Here is a 23,295-nt window from a genome sequence, read left to right on the forward strand (position 1 = left end):
TATGTGGCAAATGGATGGGGTGGTCTTCGAAAAAGATCTCCCAAGCTTCCAGATTCCTCATTATGTTGGGGGACTAGTCAAAAGAGGAGCCATTAGCTCCACCAAATAAGTTGCAGTGGTCTTTTGTAATGGCTTTCACTGTGAATAATTCCCCTTGACCTCTTCACCCCAAATAGGATCAATGCCATATTGTTTGCAAGGTACTTCTTTTGCAAGCCCTCATTTCCCTGTACTTGGAAACCTGGCAACTGGTCAAACCTGGCAACTGCTACTGCCGCTGTAAGTAGCAGGGCCAGTGGATGCATTCTCACCCTCTCCAGTACCAGTTTTCTGTGGGGCTTCCAAGAGGGATGAGTTATCTTCCAAATGTCTTTACATTTACTTGGCCATTTTCTTTCTAATTTTACTTTTTATTTCCTTTATTTTTTGAATAAGTATTAAATTCACATGGCACAAAATGAAAAAGGTATGAGTATTAGGTACAAAGTCTTGCTCTTACTCCTGTCCCCTAGCCTACCTGTCCTCCCCTCCAGAGGCAACCAACATTACTGGTTTTTGAAATCCTTCCAAAGATATTCTGTAGGGCTTCCCAGGTGGCTCAGTGGTAAAGAATCTGCCCACCAATGCAGGAGACTTAACTTCGATCCCTGGTTTCGGGAGGATCCCCTGGAGTAGGAAATGGCAATCCAATCCAGTATTCTTGCCTGGGAAAGCCCATGGACAGAGGAACCTGGCGGGCTATAGTCCATGGGGTCGAAAACAGTTGAACATGACTGAAGCAACTAAACAACAACAGCAACAAAGATTTTCTGTACTTATACGAGTAAATATGTATATAGCCTATTTTTATTCCTTTATAAATACAAACGGTAGCACACTATTCACAGCTGGCCCCTTGTTTGACTGACTAACGTGTCTTGTTTTTCCCATCACCAGTCCATACACAGCTACCTCACTCTTTCTTTACGACTGCACAGTATTACATGGCATGGACATGCGATCATATATTTAATCATTTATGAGACCATTTTTATCTTTAGAAACATGTGTACAGAAAACATTGCTACAGGGAACATCATCATCACAGCTTCCTCCTCCTCTATTAAGGTAAGTCATGTGGTATCTGCGCCTCCTCCCAGGGGCACTAAGTTTGGTGATGAACTTCCCCATAGCCTGCAGCATGCACAACCCCTCACCTCTCTGCTCCCAGACGTCAGATACATGGGGATCATCTTCTTTGCTCCAGTGAGAAAGCTGAATTTTTACCCTCTCAACCTATATTCTTTTATTAGCAATACTATTTTTATATAGTTTCTATTATTATGCTCTGGGCATGGGAAAGATTGGTTTTACATTTCCAGGCCACTTAAGACTGTAACATGTCACTGGGATGTCACAACAACTAAGTACCATGTTATCCTTTTCCCTAGTGTCATACACACGTCATCAGGCAACTCCACTGTGCCTAGACACATATCACAGGTTGCAGAGAAATCACTAGAGCACCAAGGTTTGTTCTAGGAGTTGGATAATAACATTCTCTGTATTTAACAGCGCTACTGGTTCCTTTACATAACTCTACAATATATATGGGGACCAGACTGAGCTTCCCAGGGCAGGAATCAACTACCTTATTCATTTTGTTTCCTTTAGTGCCTACCAAAGTACTTGGCATCTAGTAAGTATTTACTATAGGCTAAAAGACTTGGGTATTTGGAAAAAAATATTAGAAAAGATAAATCATGTTGAGTTTTACATAAGGTTCTTGCATTTGTTTGCCAAACCTGTATGCAGGTCAAGAAGCAACAGTTAGAACTGGACATGGAACAAAGGGCTGGTTCAAAATTGGGAAAGTAGTACATCAAGGCTGTATATTGTCACCCTGCTTATTTAACTTATACGTAGAGTACATTATGAGAAATGCTGTGATGGATGAAGCACAGGCTGGAATCAAGGTTGCCAGGAGAAATATCAACAACCTCAGATATGCAGATGACAACACCTTTATGGGAGAAAACTAAGAGGAACTAAAGAGTCTCTTGATGAAAGTGAAAGAAGAAAGTAAAAAAATCTGGCTTAAAACTCAACATTCAAAAAACAAAGATCATGGCATCCGGTCCCACCACTTCATGGCAAATAGATGGGAAAACAATAGAAACCAATGACAAACTTTATTTTCTTGGGCTCCAAAATGACTGCAGATGGTGACTGCAGCCAGGAAATTGAAAGATGCTTGCTCATTGGAAGAAAAGTTATGACAAACCTAGACAGCATATTAAAAAGCTAAGACACTACTTTGCCAACAAAGGTCTGTATAGTCAAAGCTATGGTTTTTCCAGTAGTCATGTATGGATGTGAGAGTTAGATCATAAAGAAGGCTGAGTGCAGGAGAATTGATACTTTTGAACTGTGGTGTTGGAGAAGACTCTTGAGAGTCCCTTGGACTGCAAGGAGATCAAACCAGTTAATCTTAAAGGAAATAAACTCTGAATATTCATTGGACTGATGCTGACGCTGAAGCTCCAATACTTCAGCCACCTGATGCAAAGAGCCAACACATTAGAAAAGACCCTGATGTTTGGAAAGATTGAGGGCAGGAGGAGAAGGGGACAACAGAAGACAAGATGGTTGGATGGTATCACTGACTCAATAGACATGAGTTTGAGCAAGCTCTGGTAGATGCTGAAGGACAGGGAAGCCTGGCATGCTGCAGTCCATGGGTCTGCAGAGTTGGACATGACTGAGCGACTGAACAACAACAACTTGTATTTGTCAGTGTTTGATCAGAGAAGCAAAACCGTAAGCAATTATGTTAAATAAGAAAGTTATTACAGGAATTTGACCTTATATAATCAAGGAAGCTGATTAGTTTTTGTTTGGCTGTTGCTTCTGCACCAGTCACTGGGTCTAAATTCAGCAGAACAGGCAGCCCAGAAGGAAAGCTGGAAGTTGAGGACTAACTAGAACTTGTGTGTGTCTCTAACTGCCTTCAAGCCTCTAGTCAGTGATGGATTGACATGAAGGAGAACCTGACACCCTTTATCACAAAGCTGAACACAGACTTGATGCAGGTATCAGAGAAGCTGAAGAGGTAGTTAAAGGAAGCAGACCTTACTGTTGTCCCAGAAGCTGCATACACTGTCTTAGGATTGAAGAAGCTGTAGAGTGTCTGGCAGGACCTGGAGGAGCTGTGAACCCATCTGCTGTCCCACACCAAGAGGGTGAGCTAGCAGATCAGCAACACCATGTGGGCATTGCAAGAGCACTGTGACCATGCACTGTCTTTCCAAGTATAAAAAAGAATATGTATGTTGCTTTATTTCCACCATTCAAATATTACCCAAAATGTATCTGTATGTGCTCAGTCGTGTCCTACTCTGTGACCCCATGGACTGTAGCCCGCCAGGCTCCTCTATCCATAGACTTTTCCAGGCAAGAATACTGGAGTGAGTTGCTACATCCTTCTCTAGGGGATCTTCCCGACCCAGGGGTTAAGCCCGTGTCTCCTGTACTGGCAGGCGGATTCTTTACCCCTGCACCACCTGGGAAACCCCAAAATGTCTCTAGTGATCCATATTAACAAAAAACTATGCAGAGAAGGGAATTCTGGGAAATGTAGTTCCATGTTAGCCAAAATCAGATTCTCTAAAAAGAAACATTCACATCACAACAGTCAAAATGGACATCATTAAAAACTCTACAAACAATAAATGCTCCAGAGGGTGTGAAGAAAAGGGAAACTTCCTGTACTGTTGGTGGCACTGTAAATTGGTGCAGCCACTATGGAGAACAGTACGAGGGTTCCTCAAAACCTCAAGATAGAGCTAACATGTAACCCAGCAAACCCACTCCTGGACATTTCCTGAAGAAAGCCATAATTCAAAAAGATACATGCACCCCAATATTCACTGTAGCCCTATTTACAATAGCCAAGACATGGTAGCAACCTAAGTGACTATCAACAGATGAACGGATAAAGAAAATGTGGTGTATATATATATAATGGAATATTACTCAGCCATAAAAAGAATGAAATAATGCCATCTGCAGCAACATGAATAGACCTAAAGATTATCATACTGAGTGAAGTAAAGTCAGACAAAGACAAATATATGATATCACTTATATGTGGAACCTAAAAAAATTATATAAATGAACTTATTTATAAAACAGAAACAGATTCGTAGACTTAAAAAACAAACTTTTGGTTATCAAAGGGGGAATGTGGGGGGAGGGATAAATTAGGAGTTTTGGATTAGTAATATACTACTATATATAAAATAGATAATCAACACGGGTCCATTGTATAGCACAGGGGACTCTAGTCAGTACTCTGTAATAACCTATATGGGAAAAGAATGGATACACATATATGTATAACTGAATCACTTTGCTGTACAGCTGAAACAAACACAACATGGTAAATCAACTATCCGTTCCATTCCGTCGCTCAGTGGTGTCCGACTCTTTGCGACCCCGTGGACTGTAGCCTACCAGGCTTCTCCGTCCATGGGATTCTCCAGGCAATAATACCGGAGTGGGTTACCATTTCCTTCTCCAGGGGATCTTCCCTACCCAGGGATCAAACCCGGGTCTCCCGCATTGGAGGCAGATGCTTTAACCTCTGAGCCACCAACTATACTCCAATATAAAATAAGAATTAAATTAAAAAAGAAACATTCAAAGACTATAAGTTAGCTTCCCAATTTAATTTTCAATAGCTATAGAGAGGCAAAGAAGAATAATATGTCTTTATGCTATTCCCCAAAGATAGTATTTTTGTTCTCATGGGAAACCCATGATTTTACGGGGAATGCAATAAACACTTCCCTTGAGAGAATCTGATTTACAAAAGCAAAAGAGTATTTATCTCCAGATTATATTGCACAGCGCAGTTTAGGCAGGAAACAAAGGCAATTGCATTTTTCTAGTAGCTGTATTTTCTTAGTTAAGTATTTTTCCCAGCCCACTCAAGGTTAAAAGTATGCACATGAATTCTTTTTTTCTTCTTCTTGAATTTAATTTTATTCTTAAATTTTCTAAAATCAGTAAAACATCCTGGTAGTAGATCTCAGATAATCTATTAATGCTTTAAAATTAACCGAGATATTTCAGCCCAAAGTTGTTGAGTTCTATTCACTATGGTAGATTGCACAATTGCTCCCAATTTTTCACTCCTCGTTTCGCACCTTCGCTGTGTCACTTCACAGCTCCTCTGATTACAGGGAGAAAGGATATTTCTTCACCACCTGCCTTTGGGCTTGGCCATGTGACTTGTTTTGGTCAATGGTATGTTGGCAGCAGCCACAGTGGCAAGTTCTGAGTTTGGACCTTGTGTCTTTCACTCTCCTCTTGGACTCCTGCCATCTCATGAGAAGAGCTTGTCCTAGGGAATATAGCTCCTCAGACTGACCTTCCAAATGAGCAGACATGGATTAGAGCTGCCCTAGGTGACCTAAAGATCTGTGAGAACTAATGACTGCTATTTAAAGCCAATGAGTTAGGGGGTGGTTTGTTATATAGCATTTTTGTAGAAATACCTGTTCCAGTTATTTTCTGCTACTTAATCCCCTTACCACTACCAAAACAAAACAAAATTTAGTGGCTTGCAGCAGCAATAACCATTTATTTGCCCACAGATCAGCAATTTGGGTAGAGTTCTGCAAGGAAGACAAGAGGCTCACTCATGTGACTGGCGAGGTGGTGATGGCTGCCAGCTACAGCTCACTGAGGCTTCTCCTTGGGTTGCTGGCTTTCTCACACATGGTAACTGTATTTCAAGAATGACCATCTCAAGAGACAGAAAATAAAACGTGCCCATTTCTTAAGGCCCAGGCCCAGAAACTGAGCCACTCTCACCTTTGCCACACTCTTAACAGTCAAGCATTCACAGAGCCCATATTAAAGGGTAGAGGATATAGACTTTGCTTCTTGAGGAGTATATAAGAATTTTGGGACCATGTTCTAAAACTGTCACAATATATATCTGATAGACACCTTCAAGCATAACCCCTACTACCAGCATTGGAAAACATCTTTGGGGTAAAATAATGAAAAGGAAGGAGTAAGGGAAAAGGCAGAAGAGGTACATGAGAGCTATCACCCATCTTCTACCCTTCTTCTTCGAAGTTTCCTGGTTTCTAATCTAGCAACATCAGAAATTCAGACACAACCCTTATGACAGAGAGCAAAGAAGAACTGAAGAGCCTCTTGATGGAAGGAAAAGAGGAGAGTGAAAAAGCTGGCTTAAAACTCAACATTCAAAAAACCAAGATCACAGTATCCGGTCCCATCACTTCATAGCAAATAGATGGGGAAACAGTGGAAACAGTGAGAGACTTTATTTTCTTGGGTTCTAAAATCACTGCAGATGGTGATTGCAGCCATTAAATTAAAAGATGTTTGTTTCTTGGGAGAAAAGCTATGACCAACCTAGACAGCATATTAAAAAGCAGAGACATTACTTTGCCAACAAAGGTCTCTCTAGTCAAAGCTATGTTTTTTCCAGTGGTCATGTATGGATGTGAGAGTTGGACTATAAAGAAAGCTGAGCCCTAAAGAACAGATGCTTTTGAACTGTGGTGTTGGAGAAGACTCTTGAGAGTCCCTTGGACTGCAAGGAGATCCAACCAGTCCATCCTAAAGGAGATCAGTCCTGGGTGTTCAATGGAAGGACTGATGCTGAAGCTCCAATAGTTTGGCCACCTGATGCGAAGAGCTGACTCATTTGAAAAGACCCTGATGCTGGGAAAGATTGAAGGTGGGAGGAGAAGGGGATGACAGAGGATGAGATGGTTGGATGGCATCACCGACTCAGTGGACATGAGTTTGAGCAAGCTGCTGGAGTTGGTGCTGGATAGGGAAGGGTGGCATGTTGCAGTCCATGGGGCCTCAAAGTGTCAGACACGACTGAGTGATTGAACTGAACTGTACTGAATCTAGCAACAGAACAAAAGAAGAGACCAATATTTGTGTGGCCCACTTGGCAGTCAGAGACATTAAAAGAACTTTGGACTTGAGGAGTGAGAGAATAGGAATCTGACAAAACAAAATTTTGGCCACTGTGATGTTAAGGATAGAAAAAAGAAGTTTAATCAGGTGATTTGGCTCTGTCTATTCCATACTACCTGAATGAGACCTCCAGAACATTACTTAACCACTCTGGGTCTCAGGTCTTATATCTGTAAAATGAAGTGAACAGGGTGTTTTTTGAGATTTCTTCCTGTTCTGACACTCTATGAATCATTGTCATTTTCTTTATGACTCTGATATCTAGATGATGGCCTGGACTTTCTATATTTAACTCATCAGAATCTATTTTTGCTATATGCCCTAAATAATGAATGGGATTCCTCAGTGAAACCAAACCTTACAAGGTCTGAGCAATAATGAGCTTCAGAATAATGATGGCTGAGTTGAGTGAGACAGCTATGCTAGTGACTGAGCACTCGCTTCTCCGTGTAATTGAAATAAAATGAAAACATCTTTTCTTCTTCTACTCCAGCAAAGAAGAAGCAGACTAATATTTTTAAAGGGAAGTTTACTAAAAGCTAGGGAAACAAAATAGAAACAACTGTTCCCCAAATAATAGTAATACAAAACTAAAATACTCATTTCTAAATATGGGAAATAAAAGCAGTGAAGAGTTTTTCTGAATTGAAATCTTGTGAAAATAGTGACCTCCTGTCTCTGTGCTGCTGTGGATTAATCCTGTTAAGACATGGGTTCAAATCCTATATCTGCTGCTGAATCTTTTACCTGGGTGAAGTTACCAAAGCATATTGAGCCTTAATTTCTTCACCTCTAAAATGAGAATAATCATACATGCTATGGTCTGAATATTGATGTCCCCCAAATCCACATGTTGACATCCTAACGCTGTAGGTAATGATATTTGGAGGAAGGGTCTTTGGAAGGTGCTTAGGTCAAGCTTAGATTAACCTCTAACTTGTCTCCAGATATTCTCTCTTCCTCCTTGCTTTACTAAAGACTTCACTCTTCTTGTCCTATAACTGGGAAGATTGCAAAATTTGATTTCTGAATCTCTTCCTCAGACTCCTTTAAGCCTGAACTGCACCATTGTACTTATTTTGAAACCATGCAAATTGGCACCACTATAAATTTCTGGTCATCAATATTAATGTATTAAAGAGACTCTTAGCTCAGGCCTTCCAGCTTGCTGGGTTTTCCTACTCCATGGCAACTATTTCCAACTGCTCATACTTCTGACTTTCTCCTGGGCCATCATTCTCAACAAATGATTTTGCTTCCTACTTCACAGAGAAATTAGAGGACATTATTCAAGACTTTTTCTTATGTCCTATTAGGTCAGTCCTCATCCTTTCATCTTTCTTTGCTGTTATGTAGGGGAAGGCTAATGCCTCTGTTCCCTGGTTGTCTTAACCTATCCCTTCCTACCTTCTCAAGAATCTTGACATCTTAACTCTGCCGTCTATCTTCAATCTTAAAGTTCTCAATTACTAATCAGCATTTAAACATGCGCAAGCCTAATTCATTCAAGCAAGACTAAATAACTATAAAACCAAAAATCCTCACGTGATTCCATTGTATAATAAAGACTTTGACCTTCTCAAAAAGAACTATGTCCGTCCCTGGTTCCTGGGAAGTAAACTCTGAGCTCTTGGAATTTCCCAAGTGATAAGACTGTCCTTGTCATTCAAAGTGGGCCCCTAGTACCATGTGAAATCAGCCCAAAATCCCGGGAGTGGACAGTTGGAGACAGAGTTCAACCACATGGATGACCAATCAGTCAATCATATCTACATAGTGAAGCTCCAATAAAAATTCTGGTACCACGGCTGGGTGAGCTTCACAGGTTAGCAATACTCCGTGCATATTTTCACACATTAATACTGGGGAGGTAATACATCCTAAGAACAAGGGAGGCTTCGCCTATGACCCTCCCAAACTCTGTCCTACATATCATTTCCTTTATTTAGCTGGTTCTAATTTGTATCCTTTTCCTGTAATAAAATATGAGCATAATAGGTTTCAATGAGCTCTGTGCATCTTTCTGATAAATTATTGAAGCTTAGGGGTGTTTGGGGAACTCTCAAAGTTACAGTTGGTGTCAGAAGTGAGGGTGATTTTGTGTGGACTCTTCTAACTTTGTAGTTGAACCCCAACTCCTTGTATGAATAGTTGGGATGAGAAGTCTTAGACAGACTTGGTAGTCTAAAGGACTACGTCCTCAACATTGCAGTTTGTGTAACTCTGGGCACCACATTCCTTTTCCAGCTATTATTGATGCTACTTTCCCCTTTAAGAATTGAAACATGGTTTTTGGTCTGACAAAATAATCTGTTTAATTGAAAAACCTGGAGTATACTACCCCACTCTCCTGGTTAAGCAAGCTGAAGAGATCAGATCTCTGGTATCATCATAGCCACTTCGGATGCTCTTCACAAGGCAGCAGGCAAAGATAATACCCAGGACCTCCATAAAGGCAACGCTCAAGCCTGTTGAAATCGCCTCTTTGATCCTCAGCCAGGCCCCAGTCTTGTCCACACAGTCTTCAGCGTGCATCTCCTTTATGTTGAAATTAATCCCACAGCCTTTAGTTATGCTGATACAGTAGGAGCCAGGAACTCGCTTGGTCATGAGCAGGATCTTTTCCCAAACTGTGTAGTTAACTGCAATGCAGCACTTAAAATGTTCCTGCATCCTGTCCAGAATCGGTGATATGTGATTGCTTTTTGGATAATTCTGTATCTGCCACTGAAATTCCTTATTAGATTCTGACATCACCTTGTCTTTAAGCATATAACCAGCAACAACTGCAACCACCTCCACCAGCATGATTAGGGACAAGCAGATGGCAAGCATGATCATAAGACAGTAGTTCTCCTTGCAGACCCCATAGCAGCCCACAAAGGCCACCAGAAAGAGGAAGACACCTACTGCGATTATGACCACGGGCAACATGGATTCAGGGGCGGCCCCCTGCTTAACGGTCTGATTCAGGTCGAGCTTGGCCCCTATGCCCACAGCAATCAGTCCCACTGCACAGATGCAACAGGTCAGCAGAAGAACATAGAGCAAGATCTTAACACATTTCATTCCTCCTTCCAACACCATGGCTGCCAGGCTTGGGCTCCAGAAGGCTGTGCGCTGCTCTTGCCTTGGCTCAGGAGATTTCTATATAGTTAAAATTTGGGGGAAAAAATTATCTACAAAGTCCATCTCCATTTCCTTTCCTATTCATTCCTAAACCCACAGCAACTGGCTTCTGCCCATATCATTCCGATGATATTCCCACATACCTCACCAATGAGCACCTTGTCACTAAATCCAATGGACAGTGAGTTTCTCCTCTGATCTGTCAGAAACATTCACCACTCCATCTTTGAATGACTTTTATCTCTTGGCTTCTGTGATACCACATTTCCTGATTTCCCTCCTATTTCTGGTCACTACCTCTCAGCTTTCTTTTTGGTACCTCTTCCTCAACCTGCCCCACATATTAACATTTTCTAGAGACTCTCCAAATGATTTCATGCACTAGTGAGTCCCAAACCCATAACTTAGCTTTAAACTCATCCTTAGCTTCATTCAAATATCAACATGTTTATGCATGCATGCTAAGTTGCTTCAGTCTTGTCTTACTTTTGTGACCCCATGGACTGTAGCCCACCAGGCTCCTCTGTCCAAGAGATTCTTTAGGCAAGAATACTGGAGTGGGTTGCCATGCCCTCCTCCAGGGGATCTTCCCAACCCAGGGATCGAACCCACATCTCTTTTGTCTCCTGCATTGGCAGGCAGGTTCTTTACCACTAGTGCCACCTGGGAAGCTCATCGACATGTGTACTTGAATTTAAACTAGACTGTCTTCATTTCTCTAGTCCCAGAATATCACATAGTACCTGGCATATAGTAGGTACTCAGTAAATATTTGTTGAGTGAATGAATAAATGAATTAGTGTGCCATGTCTCACAGGAACTGAAGCTCAATTTGTTCATAATTAAACTCAATAGAGCTCAAACACACTCCTCTCCTGGAGCTTCCTGTCTCAAATAAATGGTGTCATCATCCTCTCTGTTGCCTAAGTTAGAAACCTTGGGAATCATCCTTCAATTTTCTCTCTCCTTCATCTTCACATCCCAACCATCAAAAAGCTCTGTCAATTCTTACTTCCTTAAAATCCTTCATATCCATCTACTTCTCTCCACCTCACAGGCAATGCATTAATCCAGTCACTGCCATCCATTACGAGGGCTACTCCAGCAGCCTTCATATTGTTCTCCCTTAGGTCTTACCCCTTCTACCCATTCTTCATATTTCAGCCAGAGTGATGTTTCTGGCTGGACCTCTCTTCTACAGTTAACGTATTGACCACTGATCCTTTGCTATTCTTATTATCTTGATTTTTATGCAGTATTTTCTTTCCATTAGTCCTCACATTCAGTCAATTATCAACTCCTGCCCAACTGACATCCAGAATAATTTTGAGCCTTTCCTTCCCCTCCATTCTTCCATACTGCCACTGCCTTGATTTAAGCTTTTACCTTTCCTCAGTAGGATATTACAAAAGTCTCCTAACAGATCTCCTTGCTTCTGGTCTTGCCTCATTAAAAATTTATCCATTCTTTCACCACAGTCAGAAACATTACCTATCATGACATCTGACTGCATCACTCTCTCTAAAACCTCAAATATTTCTCCACTGCTTATAAAAGAAAGTTTAAGCTTCTCAGTATGGCATATAAAGCCCTCCATGACCTAGCCTCTGACAACCCTACAAGCTTACACCATTTTCCACTTAATACTTTATCCTTAAAGAAAACTTAATGACTTGTAGACACACACACACATAGAACATACAATCCATGTTTTTCCCTTCATACCTTTGATAATGCTGTTTCTTTTTGTCTACAATGTTTTCCCCACCTTTCTTTGATTAAGGGCCTCTTCTGAGATCCTATAATACCTTGAAAATGTCTCAGGTATTATCAGTTACCATTATATTTAAATTAAGTATTTAATACCTGCACTCCACTAGACAGTTCGCTCTTCAAGGACAGGGACCGTATCCTTAGCAGCGAGCATTGTGACTTCAGCGAGCTGAGATTCCAACTTCTTGGGGAGCCAATGGAACTGGATAGCCAGTTCTCTTGGTAGTAGTTCAGATGATTTTAGCCAGTGACTCTTGTAGATGGCAGGTACCATTTGGGTCATTCAGTCCCACTTCCCCTCATAGGAAACTCCTTGACAATAGGGGCCAAAATAATTCAGTTAAATGTGATAGAGAATTTCAACCTCACACAGCTCTTATTTGTAATATATACATATGGTCCCTTCTGGTGAAAGTGAAAATTGATAATACTTTCTTAGGAAATAATTTGGGAACATATGTGTTTATGTGTGTTTATATATTTCTTATATGTTTGTTTATATTTTTATTCCTAAAATTCTTATATCTTTATTCCTAGCAATGTCTCTTTCAGAAATCTCTTCTCAGAAAATTGTCCAAAAATATGGAGAAAATTTGTCACATAATAATGTTCATCATGGATGAATGGATAAAGAAGATGCAAGATAAACACACACACACATATTTACACACACACACACACACATATACATACAATGGAATATTACTCAGCCATTAAAAAGAATGAAATTTTTCCATTTGCAACAACATGGATGGATCTGGAGGGTATTATGCTAAGTGAAGTAAGTGAGACAGAGAAAGACAAATACTGCATGCTTTCACTTATATGTAGAACAAAAAAAATAAACAAACCAACATAACAAACCAGAAACAGAATAGACTCAGATAGAGAACAAGCTAGTGGTCACCAGTAGCTCGGGGGGAGAGGCAAGACTGGGGAAGGGGGTTAAGAGATACAAACTATTAGGTATAAAATAAGATACAAGAATATAATGTACAGCACAGGGAATATAGTCAATATTTTATAATAACTTTAAATGGGGTATAAGCTATAAAAATATCAAATCACTATGCTGTATACCTAAAACTAATATAACTATACTTCAATAAAATAAATAAATAATAACATTCATTACTGAAATATTCATAATAGAGAAAAACCATAAATAGGGAGAGCTTTCCTCATAGCCTAGTCAGTAAAGAATTCACCTGCAATGCAGGAGACCCAGGTTCGATTCTTGGTTTGGGAAGATTCCCTGGAGAATGAAATGGCAACCACTCCAGTATTCTTGCCTGGGAAATCCCATTATCAGAGGAGCCTGGCATGCTACAGTCCATGGGGTTGCAAGAGTCAGACACGACTTAATGACTAAACCATAAATAGGGAAAAGTAGGGGAATTGTTAAGTAAATTATGGTACATGCATAAAGTAGAATTTAAATTAAGTAATTTTAAGTGAAAAGTCAAGGTATAAAATTGCTTACTCAATATAATAGTTCAGTTCAGTTCAGGTCAGTCGCTCAGTCATGTCCGACTCTTTGCGACCACATGAACCACAGCACGCCAGGCCTCCCTGTCCATCACCAACTCCCGGAGTTCACTCAAACTCATGTCCATCGAGTCGGTGATGCCATCCAACCATCTCATCCTCCGTTGTCCCCTTCTCCTCCTGCCCTCAATCTTTCACAGCATCAGGGTCTTTTCAAATGAGTCAGCTCTTCGCATCAGGTGGCCAAAGTACAGGAGTTTCAGCTTCAACATCAGACCTTCCAATGAACACCCAGGATCGATCTCCTTTAGGATGGACTGGTTGGATCTCCTTGCAGTCCAAGGGACTCTCAAGAGTCTTCTCCAGCACCACAGTTCAAAAGCATCAATTCTTTGGTGCTCAGCTTTCTTTATAGTCCAACTCTCACATCCATACATGAACACTGGAAAAACCATAGCCTTGACTAGAGAGACCTTTGTTGGCAAAGTAATGTCTCTGCTTTTTAATATGCTGTCTAGGTTGGTCATAATTTTCCTTCCAAGGAGTAAGCGTCTTTTAATTTCATGGCTGCAATCACCATATGTAGTGATTTTGGAGCCCAGAAAAATAAAGTCAGCCACTGTTTCCACTGTTTCCCCATCTATTTCCCATGAAGTGATGGGACCAGATGCTATGATCTTAGTTTTCTGAATGTTGCGCTTTAAGCCATATATACAAAAAGATGTTTAGAAAAAAATACTGAAAAGAAATAGTTGTTGATTGTGGTTGATAGTGTCCTCATTTTACCTCCCAAATTTTCTACCGTAAGGGTGGGTTATTTTTCCAATAAGAAAAATTGCAGGTTTTGTTTTATTTTGGTTTTAAGTTTTGTTGTTATTGTTTTAAGGAAACTATCACTACTCTCTTAAGAAACAAGTTTCTGATCTTAGAATTCTCTTGACTTCTGCTGAGTCACTTTTCTCTTGCTACCGTGTTTCCACAGTTTATCTCCTAAATACAGCCCAGCACACCCAAAAGAGTGGAGTACTTATTTGTGTTCCCTTCCTCATTCCTCTTTGTGCTCACACCCTTGTTACTCTTGCCTCACAGCAATTCAGAGTACACCAGCCTCATCCCTTCTTCCATAAAGGCTGCGGTTTTATGCTTGCTCTACATCCCCAGCAGGGTTGAATAAATTACAGTTCCTGATTTGAAGGGTCTCATATCCCTGCTAAGAGAGCATTGCATGATAAATAGAAAAATAAGGGTGTGCATAAGACAACCAAATTAAAAGAAAGAGATTGGTGTTGTCTTTCTGATGGTATCAGAAAGGCTTCTCTGTATAAATGGATGCAGGAAGCCTCAACATTTTCTCCCTTAGAATCACAGCCTTCTAGCTAATACAAGAGTTTCTTATTTTACAGATGGGAATGCTGATGTACTCTGAATTCAAGTGATGTGATCAAGGTTTTATAACAAATTAGTAATAGAGCCAGGACTAGAACTCAGGCTTTATGAGTAACATGACCACATTTTCCAGTGTTCTACAACTCAGCTTGCTAACAAGAGGACAGCTGCTTTCTCAAGATTTTCAGAATAAGAGCCCATAACCCAAAGCAAAACAAAAAAACAAAACAAACAAAATCAGCAACAAAAGAAAGCAGGATCTTCAGAAACTAATGAAAACAGAAACACTCTAGTTTCTGTTTTGGGGAAAGAGTAGGGACTGTGAGAACTACTTTGACCCTGAGGTTATTTCCAGAGGGCATATTGGAAAAAACAAACAAGAGTCAATTACTATTTTGACTCCAATTATCTGGGAAAAAATTTAAAACTATTGCCTCCTTTCATCTCTTGAATGCTGTTGACTAAAGGAGTTGCTGATTAGAGCTGTTAGTCAGGAATGCTGAGCAGCTCTGGGCAAGGACGCTGCATTCCAGACTGACTGTGCCGACCAGGAACAGCAGGGTGAAAAGAAGCACTGAGCACACATTCCCAACTCTTTGCTACCCACTGGCACACAGACTGTGTTTACTTAGATTGCTATAAAAGGTATTTATCTAATTAGAGAGTGTTTCCCCCCTTTTATTAGTAAGCAATTAGACCACACTTTAGTACATTAAGGAGGTTTTGTAAATCCAACTACAAGCATATAAATTCTGTAATTGTGTAATTGTATATTGGGCACAAAACCACGGATTTTCTTCTATTTTGGCTTGACCATTTTTTAAAGCAATTTAGGGTTTTCTAAGCTAATGCTTATGTGGTGAGTGTTTTTTAAAGCCTAGGCTAATACATATAATTTAGCCATTCTTTGGTCTTAAACCCAAACCAGAAAATGACACAAATTCCACACAAACTTATATCAACTATTTGTCTTTCTTCTTCATCTTAAAGCTTAGGGATATTTGTTTCACAATGTTTAAAAGTACAATGGTAGCATAGTATCATTTTTTAGCAAAGAAATCATAAAATTCTCGTAGCCAAATCATCCCACAAATTCTCATTTAAACATCTGTAGCTCACAGGTATGTGACTGAATTTATCTTAATTAAATTATGTTTGTAGTACAGGAGTGGGAAAGAAAAGTAAAGATCATATCAATTTGAATATTCACTTTGTTATGTTAAAAGTATTAGGTTGAACTATATAATATTGCTAACACTTGGCCATTCTTTATTTACAATGGTACTTTTATGTTTCAACTTCTATTATATGTGCTGTCTCTAGTTTCCACAAGGATATCATAAATATCAAAAATATAAACCATCTGGTTCATACCCTTAATAAATGATTCATCCACTTATGAAAGGTGTCAAAAGACTTTATAAGATACATTGATAACATATATTGCTACCATTTTACTACTAGAGGCCTGTGAAATCTTGGGCAAAATAATAGGCTTTTGGAACTCTCTGTTTCTTTCTCTGACAAATCAATGGATTATACTAAAATTTCCGTAAAAGGCATATCACTAATCAAAATTAGGACAAGCTGTAGATAAGACTATTATGTTAATCAAGTTGAGATCTATATCATTATGGAAACAGATCACAGTACTGAATTTTTATATGCTCTAAGTAATCTTTCAGCGCATTGAATTAGATAATAAACAACTGATTCACTGATTGATTGATAACAATACTAATGAGAACCATCATTTATTAAGTACCTATTATGAGCTATATACTTAAGTACCTTTTATACATTATTTCATATTAATTCTTGTATCACATACATGAGCAGTGGTGTGCAGGTAAACGGTTACAAGCAACTATGCCAAGGGACCAAAAGCCTTGATTTGTAGTGTTTGCTAATTTTCATGGTGTAAATATTTCCACTCTGGTTGATTTCCAACTAAACATGGGCAGGCGCAGGAAGAGATGTACTGTACTATATATAAGCGTACCATTTATGTATTACTTCCAATATACTTGGTTTCCCTGATAGCTCAGTTGGTAAAGAATCTGCCTGCAATGCAGGAGACTCCAGTTCGATTCCTGGGTTGGGAAGATTCGCTGGAGAGGGGATTGGCTATACACTACAGAATTATTGAGCTTCACTTGTGGCTCAGCTGGTAAGAATCCACCTACAATGTGGGAGACCTGGGTTCAATTCCTGGGTTGGGAAGATCCGCTGGAGAAGGGAAAGGCTACCCACTCCAGTATTCTTGCCTGGAGAATTCATGGGCTGTATAGTCCATGGCGTTGCAAAGAGTCCGACACAACTAAGAGACTTTCATTTTCACTTTCCACTATACTGATACAGTACACTTAACTTCAAAATCACAGATGATGATAAAATGTAACAAGATAATTAGGAAGTGATGAGTTGTGAGCATTCATTATTTTTGTCTTAATATAATTTTAAGCATAAATTTATATAATTTAATTTTTTAACAATGACACTGTTTAATAACCAACACACAGAATTCTTGAACATTCAGCAGTCTTTGTGAACCAAGGGCACCACTCTATGTGAAACTGATTTTACTACCCGATTTCATTGAGAATAGGGAATAGAAATATATAAAGTATTAAGTACTAAGGTTATCCACTAGTAAATACAAATCCTGATTTGCCAGACTATAAACCTTAATTTCTTAATTCTGTGGAAGCTTATACAATGGATTTTAAGAGGGTAACTTTTTAAAAATATAATCCAAAAATTGTGGTTTTGGTTACAGATGAAAAGATACTAATAAGCAAGCAAAAGTGAAAGGAGAAAGCAAGATGAGAATTTAAAGAACTGTCTTCCAGAAGAGGGCCTGTTAAAAGATGCAGGTTACTGGTGACAAGTTTCTTTTTCATGACATTCTCTAAGGTTAGTCAGAAAGAACTAGCAATTGAAAAAAGGGAAGTCAGAACAGTGAACAAGCCAATCTACTCTAAGACATCACTAACGGGTACTGAGGTGTAAAGGCCCAATGGGAGGGGTTCACCAGTTTGAAATGCTTCAAGGACTGCTGTCGCCTTTATTTGCCTGAACCACGGTCCCTATAGACTATGACAGACACTGCCACACTTTCCCCAATTGTCTGAGCCTATTTTCTCCAGATAAGAGAAGGAAAATGCCACATTCATGTTGCTAACTTTTTGATCCCTAAGTAATTTCCAGTATAGTTTACAAAATCATTTAAGCAAATTGTGTGGCGTATAGCATTCCATCTCTTCAGAAGTTTAAAGCATTTTGATTAGGCAGTGCTTTGATGGTACCATTGGCCAAGTAGTCTGTGCTCAGTGTAAATGGACCACACTTTCATGTCGTTTATGATGACTCAGGCTTATTCTACCACCAGACACTAAGATCAGTGTCTGGCCCATAGGAAGTGCTATATAATCATTAGCTTTTTATTGCTACTATTTAGAATTCCTGGGTTTCTGTTGAATCCCAGGGTATGGAAAGACTATTCTCAGAATGTTGTCTGAGAACAACATATTGTAGAATTCTTTCCATACGCAATATATTAACTACTGATTTGCTCTCTCCTAGGGCTGGTGTGGCCAATGTTTGCAGTTGGTCTTTGGTGTACTTGCATATTTGGTGCTAGAAACATTTCATTTAATCACTTTTGGTGGCCTTTTGTAAAAACATCTTTTTCTCCCTAAAGAGGTTGAGCTCCGGTTGTCTTTTGATGTGGGGTCATAAGGTGTCTGGGCTGGATAGGTGATATGCACTGATGTGAAAACTATGCTCTTGATAGTGCAGCCAGTGTGTCTTCGCCAGGGCTGAGATCAAAGTAACTTCCTCATGAGAGCTAGGAAATGATTCCTTTGATGATCAACTCTTGCTTTTCAGTGGCTTTCTAAAAGTTATTAAAGAGCTATGTGAACAAATTCAAAGTAATACATCTTTTAGTGTTTACAGCAAATTGTAGATTAAACTTATGGGCTCCATTAAAATCAATAAGTGGAATTTTTTTTATAATGGACAGTGAGAACAGTGTGCAGTCTAAGAAAATTCTCTTTCTCAGACTTTCTGCCTCAAAGCAAGACCCTTCAGATTTATCTTATATTTTACTATTATGTCTTACTAGTGTTCCTTATAATTATATTGAATTCATATTTATTACTAAATTTGTAATAGTCTTATCTGAAATGTTAGCCATCTCCATAACTTTATTTCTTTGAACACATATAATTTTTTCACCATCATAGCAGCTATTTCAAATCACATTTTTTTAGAGCTAGGAAAGGGCTTCAGGTTCATTTAGTACAAACACCTTATTTACAGTTGAAGAATCAAAGGTCCAGGGAGGTTAAATGCCTAGACCCAAACCATCAGTATCTTACTAGTTCTGAACTTAGATTTTTTAAATGAATTATGAGTTATGTGTGGAATACCATCCATTTGTAAAGCTGAATAAGCTTTCCTTTAGCAATTCTAACTTCCTGGAAAGAATTTTTCAAGATGTCTTAATTTGATATCATCAAAATCAATCATATGGTTTTGATAGGTAATAAAACCTTGAGTGGTGACCACTGAAAACACAGGATGACAGAGACTGAGAGAGGGGTGGAAAGGTGCCTAAATTGTGTTGTCCAACTCAGTAGCTACTAACCACATAGAGACATTTTAAATTTTACATTCATTAAAAGTAAATAAAATTTAAAACTTTTTTCCTCATTCCTACTAGTCACAGTTCAAGTGTTTAAGAGCCACATTCAGCTATGGTTTTGGACAACACGGAAGAGAACTTTTCTGTTGGACAGCACTGGAAGGTTGGTTTGGACCTCAACTGAGTTTTTAATTTTGCTGGGGGCTTCCCAACTTGAAAGATCCTTCCTTCTTGAGGTAGGCTTCAGTCCCAACTCCAGACCAAATTCTCAGGGAGCAGTCAAACGCTTTTTGGAGTGACAGTCTACTCAGCTCCTAAACTGCACCACCACCACCCATCTGTAACAAAAGAGTGAGAGTCCACATGCCAGGCTCCTGACCCATTTCAGCCTTGGCCTTTTTGGGGAATGAGGGTGCAGGGAAGAGCATGAAGAAGAGAGGGGTGATGTTTGGCATTTTGGAGACATATCCTGAACTTTCTAAAACTTGTTTAACTTTTAACTTCCCTCCCTTCCTTTTACCACCAAAACCCAATTCCTCCATCCTCAGTAGATGACAGAGTTCCAGCTAAGAACTCGGCTAGAAGTGGATCGTGGCCTTTTATCCTGGCGCCCTCCAGGCACTCCAGCCTCTGGTCGGCAGGTGAACTGGGGGGTGGGGGGCCCTGGAAATTCTCAGATGTGTTTTGCAGAGCGGTCGCCGAGGCCGCCAGTTGGCAGGGCCCAAGACTGGAAGCAGCCGCGAACCTCTACCTCCACCCCCACCCCCACCGCTGCGCCCTAATGTCGGCGGCCCTTCCAAGCCAGGATCCTGCAGACCGCTGGGTCTCTTCACCCAGAGCTGCAGGGCTTGGGCTTAGGTGAAGCCTCCGCCTGGCTACCAAGAACGTGGCGCCTTTGGGCGTTGGGCGTGGCAGAACTAGAAGAATGGCGGCCGCTTGAACTCCAAGGAGGGCCGTTAGAGCCTCAGGGGCCCAGGAAGGATTGTGGCCGCCAGCTTGTCCACCCTTAGGCCTTGGGGCCATGCAGATCCGTGACCTGAGGTGACTGCTCTGTCCCAGTTGGACGAAACCTCACCTCGTCCGGACAATGACGGATAAAGGCCTTAACAGGCCCGCAAATTGAGCGGAGCCACAGTCAACGACGGGGTGGAACGTTAGCACGCCATCGGACGGTGATCGTCGTTCTACCAAGACCTTGATGTCAGAAGATACAAATGGTAGAATAACATACCCCTTGTGGCCAACAGAAAGTGCCCGCCGCCCTCTGGGAAGATTTACTGGCCACTGATAGAAGGCCTGTGTATATAATATGAAAAAGCTGCTCTCAACTTTACCCCCAACCTTTCAAAAGAAAACTTTCGCTACATCTAGGCCTCCTAGATGTAAAGAGATTGCCGACGTATGATAAAATAGAAAAATCACGTCTTGCAAATGCCCATTTGTTTAAAAAAAAAAAAAAGAAAACTATAGAAAAGAAATGTCTTCTGGAAATGACTTTTCGAAATGGAGTTGTTTGATTACCTCTAGAAGCAACTTCCAGAGCCACCAAAGTCCCCGTTTGTTCAGTGAGTTGGAGGACGTGGAATGGAAGACCTTGAGGAGGAAGAATAGAAAGTTCTATGCCAGACTGGTCATACTTAGAAGACATTTCTATATAACCATTGTTTTGTGTGTGCATTTTATTACTCACTACTGTATATACAGTTGACAATAAGTACTTTTTTGAAATACCTAGTCTTTCTAGATGTTCTGAAGTGCCTGATTTATGTTAAAAGTCGAGGTAGTAAAAAGACATTTTGTAAATACTTTTTTGTTAAAATTCATACGAAATGTTGTTGAGGAGTGAGGGGATTGGCCAGACCACTTCCTGGAGCAGTACACTTTGTGTTTTGTGCACTGGTTCAGTGTCGGGGGAGAGGGGAGGGAAGTGCAGATCCTCTGTGCCAGTGTGTTTACAGTGAGGCAAGAGTAACCATTGTTTTTTCCGTTAGTGCATTTTGTTTCACTTTGCTGTGTATATAATGGACAAATGAGTCCTAATTTACAACATCTAGTGTTTCTTGATGTTAAAGAGGTTGCCAGTGTATGACAAAAATAGAGTTAGTAAATAATGCATTTTGTACATTTTGTGTTAAAAGTTTTTAGGAAAGATTGTCTTCTGAAAATTTGAGCATTATAGCCCCCTGGTTATGGTGAGAAGAGAAGGGGAGGGTCTCAGGCTAGAATACTCATATTTTGAAGACAATTTCAAGATTATAACTGTTACATGTGGCAGTTTACTCAAGACTGCTTTGTATATAGTGGACAAATTAAGTCCTTATTTGAAACATCTAGCCCACCTAGATGTTTAGAAGTGCCCGATGTTTGCTAAATGTAGAGGTAGTGAAATAACACTTTGTAAATAACTTTTTGCTCAAATTCATTAGAAGTATTGTCTTTGAGAATGTTAAATGTTAAAACACCTCTCTGAGCAGTATACTGTTGTCTACACTTGTTCAGTGGTTTGGCGGAGGTGGGAGGGAAAGAATTACAAAAGGTAATATGCTAGTTGTTTGCACCTGGACATTTTCAGATGAAACCATTTTTTGTATGTTATATGCATTTTGTTTTGCTGTGTATATAATGTATATAATGGACAAATGAGTCCTAATTTTGTGACGTCTAGTCTCTAGATGTTAAAAAGGTTGCCAGTGTATGACAAAGTAGTAAAATTAGCACATTTTATACACTTTGTGTTGAAATTCATAGGAATGCTTGTTTTCTGTAAATGATTTTTTATATGAATGTATTCAGACACCTCTAAGCGTTACACGCCTGTACTTGTCCACTGGATTGGTGGTGGAGAAGAGGAAGTGAGGGTGGGAATGGTTCAGGCCAAAATGGTCATATTTAGGAGATACCTCAAATTATAACCATTGTTACCTCTGTGCAATTTTACTTAACAGTACTGTGTACATAGTGGACAAGTAAGTTCCTATATGAAATATCTAGTCTTTCTAGATATTTAGAAGTGTTTGATGCATTTTACAGTAGAAGTAGTGTAATATGCTTCTTGTAAATAGCTTTTTAAAACTGATGGGAAATACTGTAATTGGAAATGGAATTGTTAAACCTCCTCTCCGAACAGTATACTCTGTGCTTTTTCATTGGGTTGAGGGAGGTGGGAAAGAAGTTTGCAAAAGATGTTTTGCTAGTGTGTACTAGAACACTTCAGCTTACCATTGCTTTATATGTTAAGTGCATTTCATTTAACTTTACTGTATATATTATGTATATACTGGACAAATGGGTCCCAATTTTATAATATCTAGTCTCTATATATTAAAGAGGTTGCCAAAGTATGACAAAAGTAGAGTTAGTATACTAACATTTTGTACACTTTGTGTTAAAATTCATTGGAAAGGCAGTCTTCTGAAAAGGACCTTTGAAAGTGAAATTGTAATAAATCACATCTAAGTGATAAAAAAAAGGTAGATGACAGAAGTTTGCTTTGGTGAGTTCCACCTACTTTCTTCCCCTTTAGGGCTAGAGGCGGTGTTTAGAAAGATTCAGGGGAAAGAGACAAGTGAAGGCAGGAGCTTCAGTCAATCCTTCACTGAGTCTGCTGAGGCCCTCAGTGTGCTCAGCACAGTCAGCTTCACTGAGGATACAGAGATGGCAAAATCATTTTATAACGACTCCTTTTCCCAGCTTTTCATTTTCAGCTCCCTCAGCCTGAAGGCCTGAAACTGGGCCTCACTGTCAAGATCCCTCCTTGCCCACCTTGGCAGCACCTTGGTCCAAGCCAGACTGTAGGATCCTTCCCCCACCCTACACCTCAAACACCAGAGTAGTTCACAATAAGGGGTTAAGGACTT

At 39.9% G+C, this 23,295-nt stretch overlaps 1 pseudogene; it reads right to left on the reverse strand.

Moving 5' to 3' along the window:
• Positions 1–9,348: 9,348 nt before the first annotated feature.
• Positions 9,349–10,098, reverse strand: LOC129534999 (CD63 antigen pseudogene; annotated as a pseudogene).
• Between the last annotated feature and the right edge of the window lie 13,197 nt (positions 10,099–23,295).

Source organism: Moschus berezovskii, chromosome X, assembly GCF_049115385.1.
Source record: "Moschus berezovskii isolate FMDL1 chromosome X, NW_MosBer_1.0, whole genome shotgun sequence".
Lineage (NCBI taxonomy): Eukaryota > Metazoa > Chordata > Mammalia > Artiodactyla > Moschidae > Moschus > Moschus berezovskii.